The 20291-nt window shown below is 44.9% G+C and overlaps 1 pseudogene; it reads right to left on the bottom strand.

The window, feature by feature from the left end:
• Positions 1-16653, bottom strand: part of LOC109301902 — a 22113-nt pseudogene extending 5460 nt beyond the window's left edge.
• Between the last annotated feature and the right edge of the window lie 3638 nt (positions 16654-20291).

Below are 20291 nucleotides of genomic sequence, written 5' to 3'. Positions count from 1 at the left end.
GCCCCATAATTTGGTATCATCTGTGAACTTGGACAGGATGTGCTCCACAGCCTTGTCCAAGTCACTGATGAAGACACTGAACAGCACCAGTCCAAGGACTGAGCCTTGCGGGACCACTGCCCACATCTTTCCAGGTCAATATTGACCGTCAACCACCACTCTCTGGGTGCAACCCCTAAGCCAATTTGCCACCCACCTGACCACATAATCATCCTGTCAGTTTATTTATGAGAACAGAATGAGATACTGTATCAAAGGCTTTCTTAAAGTCTAGGTAGATGACATGTACCTCGACTCCTGAGTCTAAGCATTTTGTGACCCGGTCTTACTTATTACTTATTGCAAAATACTGTATTTCATTTCATATAACTTACCCCAAAATAAAACATGCACCTTGTTTTTGAAAAGCAAAAATGAAGAAAAAATATTTTTCCAGAGTTATGGCTGTATAGAGCAGGAACAGTGCCTAATCTTTAACTTACTCACTCTTTTTACTGTTTAACTAAAGCTGAAACCCTAGCTGTTGCTGAAGACTGGTCTCTATGTGTAGATCTAAAATCTAAAGCAGGGGTTTTCAACCTTTTTTAAGGAGTGTACCCCCTTCTAGGTACACTTCTGGTGGAGTGGGGTGGAGGGAGGTAGCAGCAGCTGGACCAGGAGCTGGGGGGGTAGGGGACTTGCATGCAGCAGCAGTGGCATGGGGTAGTGGACGTTGGCAGCGGTGGCTGTGTGCGAGTTCCCCACCTCCGCATCCAGCCAGCTGGGTGGCACCTTTGTTGCGCCCACAGAGCAGAACCACTGTCCTCGCCCCTGACAGCCCCAGCCCTGCTCCTGGAAGGCAGCAGTACAGGGTGTTGCGTGGTGGCACTCCATCCCCGCCTGCCTGCACATACCCCTAGTCCCTTTCCAAGTACCCCTTGGGGTACATATACCCCCAGTTGACAATCCCTGATCTAAAGAGTCTCCAAGGCTATGAAATAGAGGAAGAAAGACCAGAAACAACTAACAGCATAGGCACTGTGTAGGGGAGGCTCAGAGGGAGCACATGCCCCCCTCCACTGGCAGGGCTGCCGCTGATGCCAATGGTGGTGCCTGCAGGAGCTCACCAGCTCCAGCCCCGCTACTGACAGTGGCACCTGTGGGTGCCCCCCAGACTCAGGAGGCACCAGTTGCCCATGACTAACAGACCGCAAAATTTCCCTTAAAAGGGTCGGTTTGATTAATAAAAAGCATTAAAAAGGAGAGACAATTGTTAGAACGCTGGAGTGAAGAACAACTGACCACCTCATCTGCCTGAAAAATAGTGCCACACCTGCTGCATTGTGAAGCAGGAATCAAAGCAGGGCACTTCTATCCTAACCAGAAAACCAACTTTTGCACTTAATACTTCCACCCTTCTTTTGAGGGACTGACTTTTTGGGGCAAAGGTGCATGTTGTACGTGAGAAAATATTGTAATAGAGCTAAGGTTTTATTTAATCAATTTCACATTGCAGGTGGGATTTAAGCTACATATGAAAAGTTCCTAGTAAAACAAGATGATAAAGTTATATGTACTTGGGACTAGATCCTATCCTCCTTACATGGAACAGACCTTATATGAGCTGTCCTGTGGAAATTAACAACTCCACATGGATCAAGGGTGGCAGAATTTGGCTTCTTCACAACAGCAAGTACTTATAGAGACAGCTCAAGTAGCTTTTAATTTAATTTTAAAAGAGGGCAACTAGGAAACAAAAAAAATTATTAAGACGTTAGAGTGAAAATCCAGAGTTGTGCACTTCTGTGAAACACCATTAGGAAGGCAGGATGTGTATTCAGCTACATATGGAGTTGTTGCAGGAAGAAGAGCTCAAAGGCAAATGATAAAGGTAACAAAGTCACTCTCTCTGGAGCTTTGCTGCAATAAACTGCAGCTGCCTGCCCTGATCAGTATCCTTTTTAACATACAGGGTGGAGTAAATACATCCTCCAGTTGCTGACTATAAATTAAATTAACTGAAAGTTGGGAACTCAGGAACTTTAAAAATAGCTCTCTGTTAGTCATCTTTTTAGGATTGCCATAGAAAAGGGACATCAGCAAGTGGCAAGATAAGGTAGCAAGAGAGAGCAGTAAATCTACCTTTTGTAAATAATAGCTTCTTCCTGGAACAGACAAATTTTCTTTCCTTAAGGCACATTTTAACATCTTTTGTCCAAGAAAATTAAAACAAATATTGAGAGATTGGCAGACTAATGGGGGGAAATACTAAAGATGAGTTAGCTATCTCTCTGTAAAAAACATGAGTTAGCTATCTTACTGTAATATCCTAGAGGAAAAAAGACCCTGTAGTCTTTATAATGCAGTAGCAAGGCAAAGTCAGCCTTGGGCAATAAGGAGTGTTGCTTTGCCTGGCTGTATCACAATCATAACTCCATTCATCTTGGCTCCACTTGATTTTACACTGAAGACATAGGTTTACATTGGAGGCATACAGTGGGATGCACATTTCTGTAATGGCCAACATACATGTCACACCAACAATGGAAGGGAATAAGTGAGTTGAGGCTTGTGAAAAGCAAGAGAGATGATACCATCGCTCAACCATTCTCCATAAGAGACAGAATTAGATCATTCCCTTAGACAAACGGCAACTCAGAAAGCTTCCCCAGTAGTTTGGCAAACAAAATATTTACCAGAATCTTTGTCTGCACCACTCCTGGTATTATTAGGATCTTTAAAATTGTAGTTATTCAGTATCACACAATAGCCATGAGGATTATTCTCCATCTTACAGGGCCTCTTGAGCTGTGGAGATGTACAGAGCATAACTGAGACACTGTGAAAGCAGCAAGAGAAATGGTGTGAAGCCCACATTGTTCCCCGTCTGCCTAAACCACAGAGAATCACAACAGACTGAGGGGCTGGGAAAGAAGAGAAGGGGGAACCACTGAATCCAGGCAAGCTTTGCCTGAAGGAGGATGGCAGGGAATGGGGGAATCAGTCATGATTCTTCTCCCAGATTTCTCTTCTCCTTTCCCCCCAGTGTCTGGCTGGTTGTTTTGGGGTGGGAGGAAAAGGAGAAATGCTTTGTCCCCCCTCCCCCTCTGCAATTTCATAGATTTCATAGACATTAGGGCTGGAAGGGACCTTGGAAGATCATCAAGTCCAGCCCCCTGCCCAAAGGACAGGAAGTCAGCTGGGGTCATAGGGTCCCAGCAAAATAAACATCCAATTCTGTGGTCTTTTCTACTCGGGGGATTTCTGCTGGGTATCTTCTGGAATGGGTGAAGTTAGTGTGTCCCATTCCAGTAAGTTAGCATGATTAGAGAGAAAAGGATGTTTAGCTTTGCCCACTTCAATCTCTCTACTGCCTCTTAGGGAGAACTAGTGCTTCTCTGACAGCAGCCATTGCTGCATTTACTGCTTCACAAGGGGACTGTTCCTAAGAATTTAGCAAGGAGCAGACCTGAGACTTGCATTGTGGAAGAAGGGTGGAGTAGGGTCCACCAGGTCCTATAGAACCCACTTACAAAGCAGTTTTTCAAACTGTGTGAGTTTCCATACAAAGCTGCATCCCTTGGAGGTTTGTGCCCTCACCCCAAGTGCCAGGAGGAGAGCAGCATTTTAAAAGTAAGTGTCAAGGATCTCTCATCTTGGGTACTGGCATTTCCTCCAAGTCTACAGATGCATTTGGTTTGGAGCATGCAACTTCCTGGTGACCAGGGACAATGAGGAACATGGAAGAACCTTTAGAGTCAAAAAGGTCATCTCACATTTAACACTAAAATACTCAGAGCACTAGTAAGTTGATGTGAAATAGTGGGGTTGCAGTTTTCTTTCATTGCAGAAATCCCACTTCAACAGCGGTGTCTTGATCAATCCAGATTTTGCTGTGTCGTGGTGACCAAATCTGTGCATAAGCTTACTTCTGAAGGAAAGATGCTCTGTGGTAGATCTGAGATTATTGTGCAATTACTGGCAGAGGTGGCTTCCAACTTGTCACTGAGATCCAGAAACTTGAGACTCAGTGCAACACACCCATGGCAGGGAGGAAGTGTGGAGTAAAAACACCTTCCCGTAACTAGTCTGCTCTAATCTGTTCCTTTGGTCAGTGGCCAGCAGCAATATACGGCCTATGAAATAATCAGCTCTGCCACAACCACATGCATTGGCACTGCTGACCCACTGCCAGTGTACCCACATCAGTGAGGTAAGAGCTCATCATGTGTATGGGAGTAACACTTTATTCAGGCATTAGTTAATCCTTGGGAAGCAGTGACTTCTAATGTAATCATGTAGATGGGCCACTTATTACTTAAATGTGAGATCCATCTGACTGCAGCCTATTCTCCCAAGGGAAGTGATGGATGCCTATTTCTTAAAGATATTTAAACCCAGATTTGTCAAAAACAGCCTTCCACTAGTTTTTGAGGGGTAGAATTTATCTAATACATCTTTCCTGTCTCCAACTCCTTTGATTCTAGGTTCTTAGTCTACTGTGTCACAAGGAGAGACGGGGGGAAGACCCGGAGGCAGGACCCAAGCGGCTCATTAGCTGTGTCTATATACAGCTGTGGACAGTGGGTAAAGCTGGCAGCAGGAGCCGGCCGGCGGGTATAAAAGGAGCCGCTAGGGAGGAAACAGGGGGGAGACCGCAGGGACCTCAGCAGGGAGGATACTCCCAGAACCCCTACAAGGGGGAAAAGGGTGGGGAGCTGCCTCTCCCAATACGCGTGGTTGTCGCGAAGCCTGCCACAGGAATAGCACTGCTGGTGGCAGCACAGGGAGTGAGGAAGCTGTTGCCCCTTGCTCAGATCAAGGACCTGGCTCTGAAGACCAGGAAGAGCAGAAGGAGCGTGATGCTGAGGGCTACTACCGAGGAGCTGGAGGGAGCAGCAGACACCAAGACGCCAGACCAGGTGGGATCACTGGGGGCTACGGAGGGCTCAAAGAGACTCCCCAGGTGGGGGATGAAGGGCATAAACAGTGCAGGGGGCTCCAGAAGCCGGGCCCAGTGGCGTAGAGCCTCCCCAACAAGGGAGAGAGGGGAGGTATACCAAGAAGGGCCTCTGCGGGCCCAGCGAGCCCACAGGCAAGGCAAAGAGTGAGGAGGAGGAGAGCGCTATAGCCCGCAGTCTAGCCCGGACCCAGTTTATAGCCAACTAGGGATCTCAGGCATCTAGAGCCTGGCGTTGGTAGGCAGACTGTGACTGTAGGTGGCCAGAGGGCAAAGGGCCCCTCCCTTTGCATATCCTCATGTTTTTGTTGTTGTTGATAACTTTTCTTGTGTTTCCCACTTTTGGAGGGGTTGTGGTGTACAGCATCTAAAGCCCAAGTGTTGCTTAGGCCTAAAAGGGGTTTCTATCCCCAGGGAGGCAAAGCAGGGGTTAGGCGCTGTGGGTGGAGGCAGGGCCAGGCCCAGCAGGCTGATAAAACCGTCCCTGCGGGCATCTGCAGAGCCCCAACAGTCGGGGAAGCCGGCCGAAGGACATCGTGAACCCATCAAGGCAGGGTGTAAAGGCAAGGTAGAGGGGAGATTAAGCCTCGCAGGAGACCTCCATACAGTTGTCTCATAGTTGAGAGGACCCTGGCAGTTGGTCACCCCACCACTAGAATGAGATCCAAAGTCGTGGCAGGTGAGATTGGGGAGAAGACTGCTTGGGAGAGAGACACCTACCTCAGCAGGACAGCAGGGACAGATAGACGAACACCCTTGAACATCTGGGTCTGCGTGGCGCATGACCGGATGTTCAAGACCAGACGGGCACATACTGAATTACTGTGCTGTACTGTACTTTTTATTTCTTCTTCATAGGCATTAATGTTTTTTACCAGATCACATCTAAGTCTTTGTAAAATGTCCTTCAGCACCTTCAAATCACCATCATTAATTATCCCAATTTTTTCCATTTCAGTGAAGATCTTCAATATTTTCTGTTTTTTAAAAAAAAGTATGTTGCATTTATTCAGTATTGATTTTAGGTAATACTCACAGTGTATTAGCCATTTTTCAAACAGAAAGGAAGGCAAGTTTCCTGTGCAGATTGGCGCTATGGACAGGTTCAGGGGAGAATTAGAAAAGAGAGTCAAAATGAAACTTGGCTGCCTTTCCCAATGAAGCCAACACAAGGCTGTTCATTTTATAGATGTGGTAAACACACACAAACTCCTAATGGGCATGCACATAAGACAGTGTAGCTTAACCCCACAATTTACCAAATTAAATTAAAGTAATATCAGTGTGATCTACCTCTCTCTAGTACATTTACATTTCAGGTTTGCACAGATGTAATTAAGGTGGATTTTTAAATCAATTTAGTTCACTATGGTACATTTTTTAAATTCAAACCAAACATTTCACTTCAAATAAATAAAACACAATTGTTTCTAATTACTTGTTATACCTGTAAGAAAATCTGCCAGTTTTCCCAGAGGTCCCAGGCCAGAAGTAGGGCTTTTAGGAAGGGCTTTAATGCAGGAAGGACAGAGGCATCAGGAAGAGTGCTCGTTAATAGTGTTTAGCATTTTCCACGCACTGTACAAACACAGGACCCCAAGGTAATTATTGTTGTTTACTTAAAGGAAAGGACAGAAACTGAAATGACTTGCCCAGGATAACACTCTAGAGCAGCAGAAGAATGAAGATTAGAACTAAGGACCACGTGAACTCTGTGCATTTTCCTCCAGACTATACCATAGTCTTTTGGGCACACTTCAAAAAACAGTATTCTAAAAATGGTTGAATCTTGTAGGAGGAAAAGACAGGGAAGTGGAAATAAGAGGACAAGCACAAGGAGACACACACAGAATGGGGAAAATGAGACCAAAGGTGATTAATAACAGAAGGCAGAGAAGGACGTGTCCATTCTGGAATGGAGTCCAGCTCACAGCTACATGCCTATTTTCCCATTCCCTCTGAACCCCTCCTTCTCTGAAAAAGAAAAAGACTTGGATTATTACATACAGCAATGTCAAGTTCATGTACACTTACTGTGCTGTTCTGGAGTTTGTTCTTTGCTATCCAGGTCGGCAGCAGGAATTTTACATTTAACAACATCATCTTCAGTTAATTCTTCTGCAATTATATAAAGTAGAAGCCTTGCAATAAAAGAACAGAAAAGATTGAAAAATACATGATCACTAATTAGCCAAATTAAGGAAGACTCATCAGCTCTTTACCCTGCACAGGTATCTCTCCCAAGTGTGTGATGGGCTGGTGTGACACATTGACCCCAGATTCTGTCTAATGCACCTTTGAAACATGTTCCTGGAGCATTCCCACACCTTCAGGGGTATCCTTCATCCCCAAACCCCTCTCTGCCATCTGCTGCTTGACCACTAGGAACAAACTAAGATGCTCCAAAGGTCACCTCCCTGACCTATGGCACCTCAGCTTTACCTGCCTCATCTAAGCTTTGCCAACTCTTTTGTAGATGGGATTTTGCCAGGCAGAGAAATATCACCCTTATCTGGTCATGCACTCAGAAACTGTAGCTTCTCCTTTTCCTGAGAAGAGGCCTGATTGTATGGTCAAATGCTCTGAAGTCATACTTATCACTGACAATAGTATGTTATAACTTATAAAATATTTATTATAAAAGCCAGAGCAAAAATATTAAATCAGTAGCCAAACATTAAGATACAGAAAAAGAGATGAGAATAAACAAATGAAAGGAAATATCAGAATAATAATCTGATTTTATTGTGGTAGCAGTGTATAGTGGTAGCAGCATTTCTATTTAGGCAGCAGTGATGGAGACAACTGACTTCATAGCTCATTCTACTCTGCTTGATTCCTTCTAAACTCTTGCCAAAGGTGTTAACAACCCTCTTCCCTTTTTAATGGTCTTAATGGTCCACTAATTAAGCTATCCTTTCTTCTGCAGTTCTGCTGTCTGCTAGCTGCTGCTGCTGCTAATGTAGCTCCTATTTCACAGCACTACAGACTGTTTTAAACCCTAGCTAAAAACATTAACTCAGGTGTGGAAATAGCTTTCAGTGCAGCACTGGATGCACTTTCAAGATGTTCAAGAAGGCTGGATTTTGTTTTATAAATCTGGAAAAGAGATGCCCATTTAATTCTAATGACTACAGGACTAATGAAACAACATATTTTTATGATTTTTTGCACAGTTTGTTGTTTTTTATACATAATATATGACATAGTAAATTTATATTTGCTTTTGCTCTGATCTTAAACTGAATACTATATCCCTAAGCCACTAGCTTATTAGTAAAGCTTGTAGTTTCTTTTAACTTGATAAAAATATGCATTGTGTTATATGTGATGATGCACCACATCATCTGTACCCCTCTTTTCAAAATCCTAGATCTGCCCATGCCTAAAAATGCAGCTGCTACTCAGCTCAGCAGTTTAGACTGCAGCTCCTGCCTCTGATCTTGCTATTAGGATCTCTGCTACTTCTCCTGTAGCTAGAATACCCAGCTGGCTGGCTGTGGTATTCCTCATGCTCAGGGAAACTAAAGAAAAACACTTGCTGTTATGGCATGGCTTAAGTATGGTTTCTTATTTGGCTATTTACATGTATTATGCATTGGGTTCTTGGGGAGTCCATACTATGCCTATAATTGACTGTCTCCTAAAGGGTGTGTTTATTTACCAGACCAGAAGTATTTCCTGATCTAAATATGACCAGGAAAATACATACATCCTTTCAGACATATCCTTAGGATACCATCTCTCACTTAACTGTGAGAAATATCCTTTCCTGAATAGCCCGAATAGCCAGGTGTCATTCATGTCCTTGTAGCATGTAAATTCATCATTGTCTGGAAAAGACTGTCTCATGACTGGCCATTAACCATGCCCATATAATCCTCAGTGATTACTTTTTTCAGCCATTCACGTGTTGATCCTTTCAGAGGTATAAAACCCATTATTTAAGAAGTAACCCCTAAAACTTATTATCATGTTATGCAATCCTGGTTCTACTATATCATATAAGAAATACACTTATATTAAATACCACAACGTATATAAACTTAAGGATGATAAAGCAAAATACAGCTTGATGCTACCTATATGTAGAGATCAAACATGCCATGTCAGTAAAACAAATTAAAGAAATAACATTCCACAAACACCTCGACATATTGTGTGTTTGTGACAGCTGGCCCAAAGCAAAAAGATCTGCAGTATCCCCTGCCATTGCTACATGCAGCATCCTTAAAAGGCAGTTCACTTCTTCTGAGAACAGCATCATAGCATCAGACAGTAAGTTAAGGCCAAGGCAACAAAAGATATTCAGAAGCATTTAGTAGCAGTGGGTGCCTATAGACATGCTTGTTAACCTTCTAATTTGAATTCATTGGAGCATTGCTCTGTGTTTTAATTAGAACACTCCAGTGTTGCCTCACCATCACATGTATTAAGCCCCCGTGCATTTCAAAATGGCTGTGGGGAAGCTTTTTATAAACTTTGTTGTATGAGCTGTAGATAAAGTGTCCCGCAGCTGTTTTGAAATGCACAGGGGCTTAATACATGTGGTGGTGAGCCATTTTAATTAGAGTTGTTGTGTAGGAACTGCTTTAATTAACCCGCCCTCCCCCCAAGCACATGTATAGGACGCCTTTCTTTACAGGACAAGCCAGTGATCTTGGTCCTGAGTGAAGCAAGGTCACTTCAGCTTGAAAAAAGTGTAGCTTAGGTGGTTTGTGTGTTTTCTGTATACAGTGCTTTATAGGATGCCATCCTGGATATGAATTGTGGTAATCATCCCAAGTATACCAAAAAAACTGAAATCTGCAGCTAGGCCCTCCGATACCACCACATCTGCTTGGAGGAGAATATTCATAATGTCCACCTGATGAGCCTTTATACAACAAGACACTCCAGTAGAGCAATAGACCGTATATTTGAAAGAGCTATCCTGATACCCTACAACAACCTATTGCAGTACCAAAAAAGCCTTCTGAAACTGCACACGCCTGATGATCACCTACTATTCCACACTGGAACCAGTCAGGAGAATCACCAAACAACAACAGCCTATACACAACAAAGATCAGACCTTGAGAGAAATATTCCTAACATCTCCAAGGGCTCCTGGCTTTCAAACAGCTCTCTAACCTTGCCCAACTCATCATCAGAAGCAAACTCTCCTCCACTGCCAAATGGACGGCAAGTGGAACAGAGCTGTGCCTTGACAAGAAATGCTTAACACGTCAGCACATCTCCACTGCCATAATCAATAAGCCGCGTAAAAAAATCAGAATCCATTGTTTCTATACACGTCTTTCCTAAAATATGATATACCTGATCCAATGGACTAAGTGCTCCCATTGCAACTATGTGGGTGAAGCTAAACAGGATCAACACACCAGAATGAACTCTCACCAAAAAATAAATAAATAAAGGGAAGAGACACATACCCCATTAGGAGCATATTTCTCACAGAACAGCCCCTTCTACTCTGACCTTACTATCCTCATGCTCCAGGGAAATCTATCAAACACCTTTAAAAGGCTTGGGAACAAAATTTCATAAGCTGACTGGACACTAAATGCAGTGACAGAAGAGACATTTTGTCACGATTGCCCCCTTGAAAGTGCTCTATAACCATGCCCTGACAGAAGTGCATAGTTTCAGAGTGCTTTAAAAGTGCTTGATCATGCAACAAATGAACCCTCATATAGTGAGGGTTCAGGAGAAATCACTCCAAAGCAGAGTGGCTACATTAACTTCTGTCAGTCCCTGTGCCCAAGCAGGACTCAGCTGATGCAGCCCAGCCTCATACCTGGTGCTGTCTGCAGAATAGGATGGGGAGAAGGGAAGGAGAGGCAGCTGCAGACTGGGGTTTGCCCAACCTGTGCTGGGAGGGGGCAGGGCAGGTGGATTGGAGCCCCCATGAGGCAGGGGGCTTCAATCTACCTGACCTAGCCTCCAGTGAAGGCTGAGTAAACTCCATCCTGCAGCTCTGTCCCTCTTCTTTCTCTTCCTCTCATCCTACAGATAGTACTGGAGCTGAGCGGGTGGGGTGGGGCAAGGGTAGGGGAAAGAGGCTACAGACATGCAGCAGCTCCTCCTGGATTGGTTCCAAAGTTGAGTTCGATTCTCACCCTCTTGATGCAACAGTGAATGTCTGTTGCATCAGGGATGGGGGTCACTGTAATTCATGGCTCTTCTTATAAAATGCCACTAGTTACAGCAGGGAGCTGCATGTCTGTCAGCACCCTAAGAACCAAGGGTTAAACACTGATATTGGATTTATGGCATTGCATTTTTATCTAACTCCTGAATTCTTTCCATCAAGAAATATGAATATGACCCTCTTCCCTTTTGATAGGCCTTGATTTCCTAGTAATCAGCTTCTTTTCTTCTGCTAATTATGCTTGCTACCCCTGAGAATTTCTCTCAGCCCCTGCTGCTTTTCATTATGCTGTGCTTGACTTCCTGTGATTAGAGACCTGAGGAAGAATGTCTTGCGTTAGAAAGCTTGTCTAACTTTATCCCGACTACATAGTTGGTCCAATAAAAAAGATCTTAAGAAATCTTTGCCTCTTGCATCCTGATGCAGGAGATAATCTATTAGAGGAAGACATTCTCAGAGACCAGCTATCTACAAAATAGCGTCATGTCAGCTTTAAAAGTACCAAGGACCCCATCAATAGCCTTAGGGTAAAAATCTAAATACCTGTCTTTAAAAATGTAAGGGCATGGAAAGTCAGACTGTAAAGCAGGGGCAGGCAAAATACAGCCCATTGGCCAGATTCAGCCTGCCAGATCATTTTATCCTGCTCACAGGGCACCTAAGAAGTTTAGAAAATTAATATTTATTTATCTGCTCCTGGCTTCCTGTAAAAGATGACAGGAGATAGGGACTGTAGGACCCAGGGGAAGCTGGCAGGAGTCAGGAGAAAGGGCAGCCCCACCCTGCTCCACACCCTCCCCAAGCCTCTGCCTGCAGCTGCTTTCCCTGCATGCAGCTGCTCCACCACCACATGGCCCCCGGCTGCACTGCTGGACCACGGGAGCATGGGGCTACACCGGTACCCTGGAGCCAGAAGCAGGAGGGGTGTGTGTGTCCATGTAATGAGGGAAGGGGAGACAGAGACAGAGACAGAGAGAGAGACGATGGGTATGTGTGTGTAGTGAGCGAAGCACACAGTGTGTGTGTAGTAAGCAAAGAACAGAGTGTGTGTGTGTGTGTGTGTGTGTGTATGTGTGTGTGCGCATGCATGCACACACAATTAGGGAAGGAGAGAGAGAGTGTATGTGTGTTCATAGGGTGAGTCCCACAAGCACACCCACCATATACATTCACTCCTACTCGCACTGCCATACATGCAGACCCCCACACCCCCTAACACAGCCCACCCACCATCCCTCACACACTCCCCCCACAAACCCCACACCCCACATGTCCATACACACCCACATGCTCCCTCACCCTATCCCTACCCCCCACACACCTATCCACCCTCCATCCCCACACCCTCCCCCATGTACCCACATCCCCACAGCCCTCCACAAACCTATACCTACCCCTCATACCCCCACAATATACAAGAGAAAGGCTTCATTTTAAGCTATTGTACAATCACCTCTATGTACACTACACAAACACATGTAAATCAGGAGAAAGATATTTTTTAAATCAAATTAATGTTGTAGATGTTTGATTTTTAGCATACAATTTGGTGTTTTTCTGGTTCTGAGATGGCAAAGGTTGGGGGTTGCCCCCTGATGAGAGGAGTATTTCCAGGGTCAAAAGAGGGGCTTCCAGTGGAAAAGGTCGGGGGTTAGGGGGTGGGACTTCCAGTCCTAAGATGGCGACCAGGGGGGTGGGGCTACCCATGCAGCCTGCGACAGCTTGCTAAAACTTGGTAAACGGCACTCCACCCAAAATAATTGCCTGCCCCTGCTATAAAGTGTAAAATTGTCCCTGGATTAGGACACATGAGAATTGTTGTATGTAGAAAACCAGAATAAATATGCACATAATGGAACGTCCTTATATGCACCTTGCAAGCCCAAGAAGTGCAAAAGAGTTCTTGCTATTATATTACTTACCTGTATGTTGAAATCTTTGCCTTGCCTGGGATTTTAAGCTCTTGCTCTATCTCTTCTCTGCTGGATCTTAGTTTATCAGTCAGGATATGCAGTTTATTCTGAACAGCAGCTCCTTTATGAAGGACAGATCATCCTCTGCTTTCATGCCTTTCTCTTGCAGCTTTTGGAAGAAATCCTTGGAATCCTGGATGCTTTCTTGCTTTTTCATTGGGATGTACTCCAGGCTCAAAAACTTAAGAGCCTCTATGTTCTCTGAGTTCAGATCCTCAGTGAGGGAGAAGAGAAGCTTGTGTATATCTGCACTCATTTTTTTTGACCAAGGGGCCAGGAATCAGATCTAAACAAAGTGAGCTACTGATGGAACACAGTAATTGATGAGTCAGTTCAATACAGTTACAAAAGTCCCACATCCAAAATAAATGGATACATATAACAAAATGCAGAGCTGATGTTCTGTAGCTTTAACTTTGATGTTTGGTCCTGTCAATTCACAAACACCAATGAACAAAAGTAATTTTGTGCTAAGCACAAAGTTAAGAGAGAATGTCAAGGAGACAAGCCCCTCTTGTGCTCTGTGGAATGGTGTCTGTGGCTAAGTGGGAAGCTGAATCATCCTGGCTCTCTGCAAGGGTCTCCTTTTTTTCCTTTCCCCATAGGCTGCCCATCTGTCTTTTGGAAGCTCAACAAAATTCCTTTTTATGAAGATTAGGTCCTGTACAGAAACAAGATCTACATAACACCATCCTGCCCCACTCCCTCCACCACCAATGTCTACAGAGTCTCCATGCAGTAAATGAGATCAACAGATACTGCATTGCCACAGATGTAAGGCCCTGTGTGAAGAAAGCTTCCATAAATTCCCGTTACCTGATGAAAAATAGCTTGGTATTCAGAAGCTTGTCTAACTTTATCCCCCAAAAATCCTTGCCTCTCACAAACTCCTGCATTCAGCTGTAACCAGAGCACTATTGACTGATTACAGGGGAAAGGTATTATTCCACTTTATGCGTGTGGTTTGTAGCACTGGCTGACTACAGCTCATTTACAAGCTGTGTCTAAGCTAATTACAGTTATTTGCATATTTGTAATTTTTAGACCAGATACAGATTGTGAGAGTAATTTTCAAAGTTTGACTAGGGCCTTCAAACCTAACTTCCATTTCACTGGGTGCCTAATCTTCAGAGGCAGCTTTGAAAATCTCAGTTCTGGGATACAGTGGGTGTGTCTACACAAGACGCTGACTGAGCAGTAGCCGAATAATACTTGCACTAGTGTGTCACAGCACTAAGAGTGCTAATGCGCTACTTAGCGCTGGCTAAAACGTTCACCGGTCTTACTGTGCAGTAACCCCAGTTACTGTGCATTTATTTAGTGTTTGATTATACAAGTACTAAATAAATGCACAGTAACCACTGCACAGTAGCGGCTTATGTAGATGTGCCCAGTTAGGAGGGGTCCAAGTCCTGAGTTCGGAAAGAATCTTTGAATTTAGAAATAAGAGCACAGTGTTGAAAAAATCCTCTGCTCATAATATAGGACCACTAGCATACTACTTTTCCACCTCCTGGATGCTGGAAATACTAGCTAGTGCTCTGCTCCATCAACCCCATCGCAGAGGAACAGTATTTGGGAGCCAGAACTTATTCATGGCTGAAATGCTATAGATGATGAAAAAGTCTTTATACTCCTTTTCTTTGTTTTGGGCAACATTGTTCATCAAAAATGCTCATGGAACATTTACTGGGGCAGCCTTGCATGGGAGCAGACCATCATCCTGTAAGAAACCCTAACTCTCAGGCTACCAAGGAATCTGTTGACCCATATCATTGATATTCGCATGGATGGGATCCCCCATCTACCTCGTCCTGTTCAAATACAGCAAACTTTGTCTACACTAGGGTTTATAGTCCTGTGTTAACCCAAGATGACAGACTGCCATTTCACTTGAATTACTGGTACTCAATACTTGTAAATGCTAATCCAGGAAATACAGAAACCTTTTGTTATGAGCCCTAAGGTCCATTCTAGGTTATACTACAGTGGTTTGAGTTAAAATAGTATTTACTAACACAATTACAAATGTTATGTAATAATTAGCAATCAAATAAATGGCTACAATAGTACTTTAAAGTAAATGGTACAATATCAGCCAAACAGTTTCTGTCCTATGGACTATATAGTTTAAATTCTGTCTCCAACACTCATTTCTCTTTATATATATGTAAAGTGAGTTTTAAAAATAGATTAGACCTTGCACCTTAGTACAGATTCATACAAACATTAAGGAAGAGAAATACATGTGATTCATTCAGGCATGAGTCAAGACTTTCAGGTATTTGATCATACAGTTACTTCCTTAAAAAAAAGAGAAAAACATATGGTAGATGGTAATTGTGAATATGGCTTGAGAATCTCCTCTCACATACCCATGCATTTGTAGTTTACGTAACAAGCAACCTAGACCCAGAAAAATAATTTTTCCAATAAAGGAAATCAAATTACTTTCACTTTCAAAATTTCTCTTTATTTTAAGGATTGCACACACATTTCAACTACAGCAAATAAAGTATGCTAGTTATAAGTGTGCATGCATGAAAGCATGGACTGGGTGTGTGCAAAATCAAAACCAACTCTGTTGCCGTCTTCTGCCATTTGCTTATAATCCAAAACAAGAAAATGAAATCAGACTAGATGGATATTAATATAGCAACAAAACAAACAAAAAAGTTTCCTTCACTACACGCTAACTTTAAAGGCTACTTATTCCACTTACCCAGGCGGACTGATAGCTGAAATGCGTCTGGAGCTGGTTCAGTTTCTTCTTCCCATGAAGTTACAGGAAAGGGATAGGTTCTTATTGCTCCTAGTGTATTGTCATGAGACTCACAGCCGAAAGTAAAGTGACAGGCAAACAATCCAAAAGAAACTGTGACCACAAAGACAAATGCAATTGATCTCTATATTTTCTCATCACCCATACCAGTTCACTTAATCAAATATTGCAGAAGTAGAAAGAAACCTTAGAAAAAGACTGGTAAAAGAGGCACAGCAGGCACTATAATGAAGAAACTTTCCAGAGGAAAAAAGTTACAATGGTTGAAGATCAGTATTATCTGTGCTGACCAAGACCAGACATCAGGAGAGTGCAAGTGCATTACAATACTATGATTAACATAATTTTGGTTGCCTTTAATGTATCTGTATTTTTCATTTTAAAACATGTTCCTCCAGGGGGCTAAAAGCATAAATAACAGATGTGAAATTTCATATGGAAAAATAGCACCCCCTCCCACTCGAAGTGCTTAAAAAGTATGAGATGAATAACCCTAATGACTCATGTTCTTTTGTGGTCTACCAAAAAAGCAACAGTATAAACAGTATAAATGTCTCCACACCAGGAAATGTGGTCTGTATGAATAAGAGCAGTTCACTCTCCAGATCACTTAATTCCTGGGCTGCCTTCTTCCTCTGCCTTCTTTTTTCAGATCTTCCTTAATGCCCTGATGTCTGATGCATAGCCCTACACTTGATTTCCAGTTACACAGATGTACTAAAAAGAGAGAAAATGAAGGAGACTCAGCAGAGTTTGGAAGCCCAGTTGTAGTTTATTTACTGTAGTGTATGAAAACAAAGAATCAAATCCTTTCGACATCAACCATGGGGTGAAACCAGGGTGTCATTAGCCCCTCTGCTTTTTAACATATTTTCATGCATTCTGCTTCTTCATGCATTCAAGAATTTATCTTTGAAACACACTAGATGGAGGCTTGTTCAAAATTGCAAGATTTAGAGCGAAAACCTAGTTGAAAGAACTGGTGCTAAGAGACTTCCTGTTTGGAGATGATGCGGCCTTGGATGCCCAGAGTGAATCTTCCTTGCAAAATTTCTTAGATTTTCTGAGTCATGCAAGAGCTTTGGGATGGCAATAAGTAGGGACCTATCAAATTTGCAATTATACAGTTTTCACAAAAACAGCAACTTGACAACCCCCCCATGAAAAATTCCAGTGCAGGGACCATGAATAGTGCAAAAATGGCGGTGAGCAGCAGGAGGAAAGAAAGGTGCTGCAAACCAAAAAGTGCGGGAAGCCCTGGTGTCCTGCAGCACACGCGTGCGTGCGTGTGTGCGTGCGCGTGTGTGTGTGGAATGGGGGGGCAGGGAAGATTGGCAGAGGGGTCCTGGAAGTACCGCCCCTCTCTGAAGATTGACAGGTGGCCTCTGATTGGCCGAAGGGCCCCAGAAGTGAAGTAATTTACTCCACAGTCAGATAGTATCTATCTGATGGGTCTATCCAATGTTGCTGCAGATTAGTTTACACTAGCCCAATTGCTGTGCACATGTAGACAGCAACACTTTACTGAGCAGTAAATTAGTCTACTGTACGTTAATGTGCTTGTGTAGACATGCCCATGGGTTCTTCCCGGCGGGGAGGACTGGGCCAGGCTGCACTTGGGGCGGGCAGCGACAGTACTGGGAAGAAGGCTATGGTGGGGAAGCAGCCATCCCAAGTTTCTCTGTAGCCCCCCCCCAACCCCTCCTCCCAGCACTGCCATTGCCCGCCCTGAGTGCAGTGCAGCCCAAACCCCTGCCGGGAACAGCCCGGCACAGCCTGCAGCCACAGCCCATCCCTGTGCAGATCTTGGGGTATGTGCAGCGGCAGGAGCCACCATCACCACCCCCTCCCCACGCCAGGCATCCACTGGATGAGCCACTCATTGCTGCATCCCATGGCCCACCCTGGCTGTGCAGGGCCTGCCCCAACCCCAGCTCCACTCCCTCCCCCCACCTCTTCCCCCACAGACTTACCTGCTGGGGGGATGTGCGCCCTCAGCCTCCCCAAATGATTTTTTCTCCCTCCACCCATGTACTAGAGCATGCAGGACTGACACACTTAGAAACCACCATCAAGAGGAGGAGGTTGTGAGGACTGGCCATATCAGGAGAATGGGAGGAGACTGTATCCCCAAGAATATTTTGTGTGGTGAGATTCAAGACAACTCTAGGAAGTGAGGTTGCCTTCTATGGCAGCACCAAGATGCATGAAAAAAAATGAAGTTATTCAGCATTAACATAGAATGCTGGGAGAGCGCACAGTTTCCCATCTGGTCTGGAGGGAGTATCTGGCACTGGGTCCAGCTCAATATGAAGCACTTTGATCCAGAGGATGGAAGCAAAGTGAGATAGAAGACAGCAGCATGCTGTATACTTGGATTCCAACTCAGATAACATGGATCTGTGAAACTTGTAACAAGCTGTGTTGCTCTTGAATTGGGCTTGTCAGCCACAAACAGATGTGTCAGGCACCTGACTAGACCTCTTACGTGTACACCATGATCCAGAGGATTGACGGTGGCCTACAGAGCTCATAGGGCATGTTAACTTAGGGGTGGGCAAAATGGTGGATCTGGCCAGTGGCCAGACTCTATTTCCCAGCAGCCCCTGCCTGCATTGCTGCAGCCAGTTTCCATGGAGACCCCAGTAGTGGCGATCCATGACAGCAGGGGGTCAGAGTTTCCATGGAGACTGGCACCAGCAGCACTGACGGGGCACACAGCTAGGCAGGTTGCTGCTCTGGGGCCGGGGCTGGGATCTTTCTTGCAGTGGTGACAGTGTGATCTGAAGCTGGAGCAAAGCCGTAATCCGCTGTCTGCACACCCGTGCTCAGGGTGTGCAGGCAATAGATTGCAGCTCTGCCCCACGCTGTCACCGCCACAAGATCCCAGCCCCAGAGCAGGTCCCCAGCCCAACTGTGCGCCCTGCCAGCACTGCTGGGGCTGATCTCCATGGAAACCCTGGCCCTCTGTTGTTATGGCTCCACCACTACTAGAGTCTCCATGGAAACTGGCCACAGTGATGTGGGCAGGAGCTGCTGGAAAACGGAGTCCACCACAGGCCCAGTCCAGCCCATGGGCCAGACTTTGCCTGCCCTCATGTTAACTGCACTTAAAATGCAAACATTTGCATGTTTAAGCAGTAAAACACGTGCTAAATGCATTCATATAGCCAAGTTAGGACTTTTCATGGGAGGAGTATCTCCAGATCATAGTAAGTAGCACATGTTCTGCTATTGTCCCACTGCTCCACAGGGATAATAGGAGCAATCTGCAGTGCTGGGGCTGGGACTTACAATTCACTGATTGTCAATACCATATCAGAATCTCTCAAACTAGCTCCAGTCCTGAAGTACCAGCAGGGTCCAGTGGCAAGGTTGACACCCTCTCCCAGGCTTAGCTTTCCATGCCTCTGTTTGCCTGTGGCCAGAGCCAGAGACCCAGCTCATCAGAGCTAAGGAGCATGTGGGCTTGGAGATCATAGTAAGCATTAGTAAGCATAGTAAACAACTGCTCAGAACATGTTTTTTAAAAGGCAGCATGGTAATGCTTAGCACATATTTTATTTAGACAAGGCCCTAACATGGCTAACTATTCTAATATTATAAAAGCCTAAGTCTGTCTGTCTGACATAACACTTTATTTGCACTCTGACTGGCTGATGGAAGCAGCCAGTCAGAATACAATTGTACAGTTTTCACAGAAACCACAACTTTGATAAGCACCCCATAAAAAATCCCAGTGTAGGGACCATGAAAAGTGAGAAAATGGCAGTGAGCAGCACGAGGAAAGAAAGGTGCTGCAAACCAAAAAGTGAGGGAAGCCCTGGTGTCCCGGAGCACGTGTTCTCCCAGTCAGGTCCTGAGACGCTACAGGGATTTGGGAGTGGGGCTTAAGGGGTTAGGGGTGTAGGTGGTGTTTTCCTCGATCCTTCCGGTTTCGGGCTACAGGCTGAGGAGGGAGAGGAGGCTCCAGGTAGTAAACCAAAGGCTGTGGCGCTGGCATCATTGGGAAGACTTCAGCTTCTATGACCACAGTCTGCTCTTTGGAGAGAGAAGCAGTGAGCTGCTGGGAAGGGATGGCCTCCACCTCTCTCCACTGGGGAGGAGGCTCTTCTCAGCCAGACTGGCTAACCTGCTCCACCGGGCTTTAAACTAAGCCTGCCAGGGGATGGGGGGACCATTGCCACTGCTGGCTCACTAAGCAACCCTTGCAAAGCCAGCAGGCCAAGGCACTTAAGGGAGCCTACCCCTGCCCCAGCCCTAGAGCAAGCTGCGGGCAAGGCAAGGGCCCCAAGGGAACACTTGCATGCCTGTACACCAATGCCAGGAGCTTGGGGAATAAACAGGGATGCCTAAATGAGGGTGGTTCCTTGCCCTCCATCAATGCTGACCTTGTGAAGGAACACCTCGCGAGGCTGGACACCTTCAAGTCAGCCGACCCAG

Source organism: Gavialis gangeticus, unplaced genomic scaffold (assembly GCF_001723915.1).
Source record: "Gavialis gangeticus isolate Ggan-Ray unplaced genomic scaffold, GavGan_comp1, whole genome shotgun sequence".
NCBI classification, from domain to species: Eukaryota; Metazoa; Chordata; order Crocodylia; family Gavialidae; genus Gavialis; species Gavialis gangeticus.
Note: the sequence above shows the minus strand (reverse complement) of the source record. Positions and strands in the feature narration are given on the sequence as shown.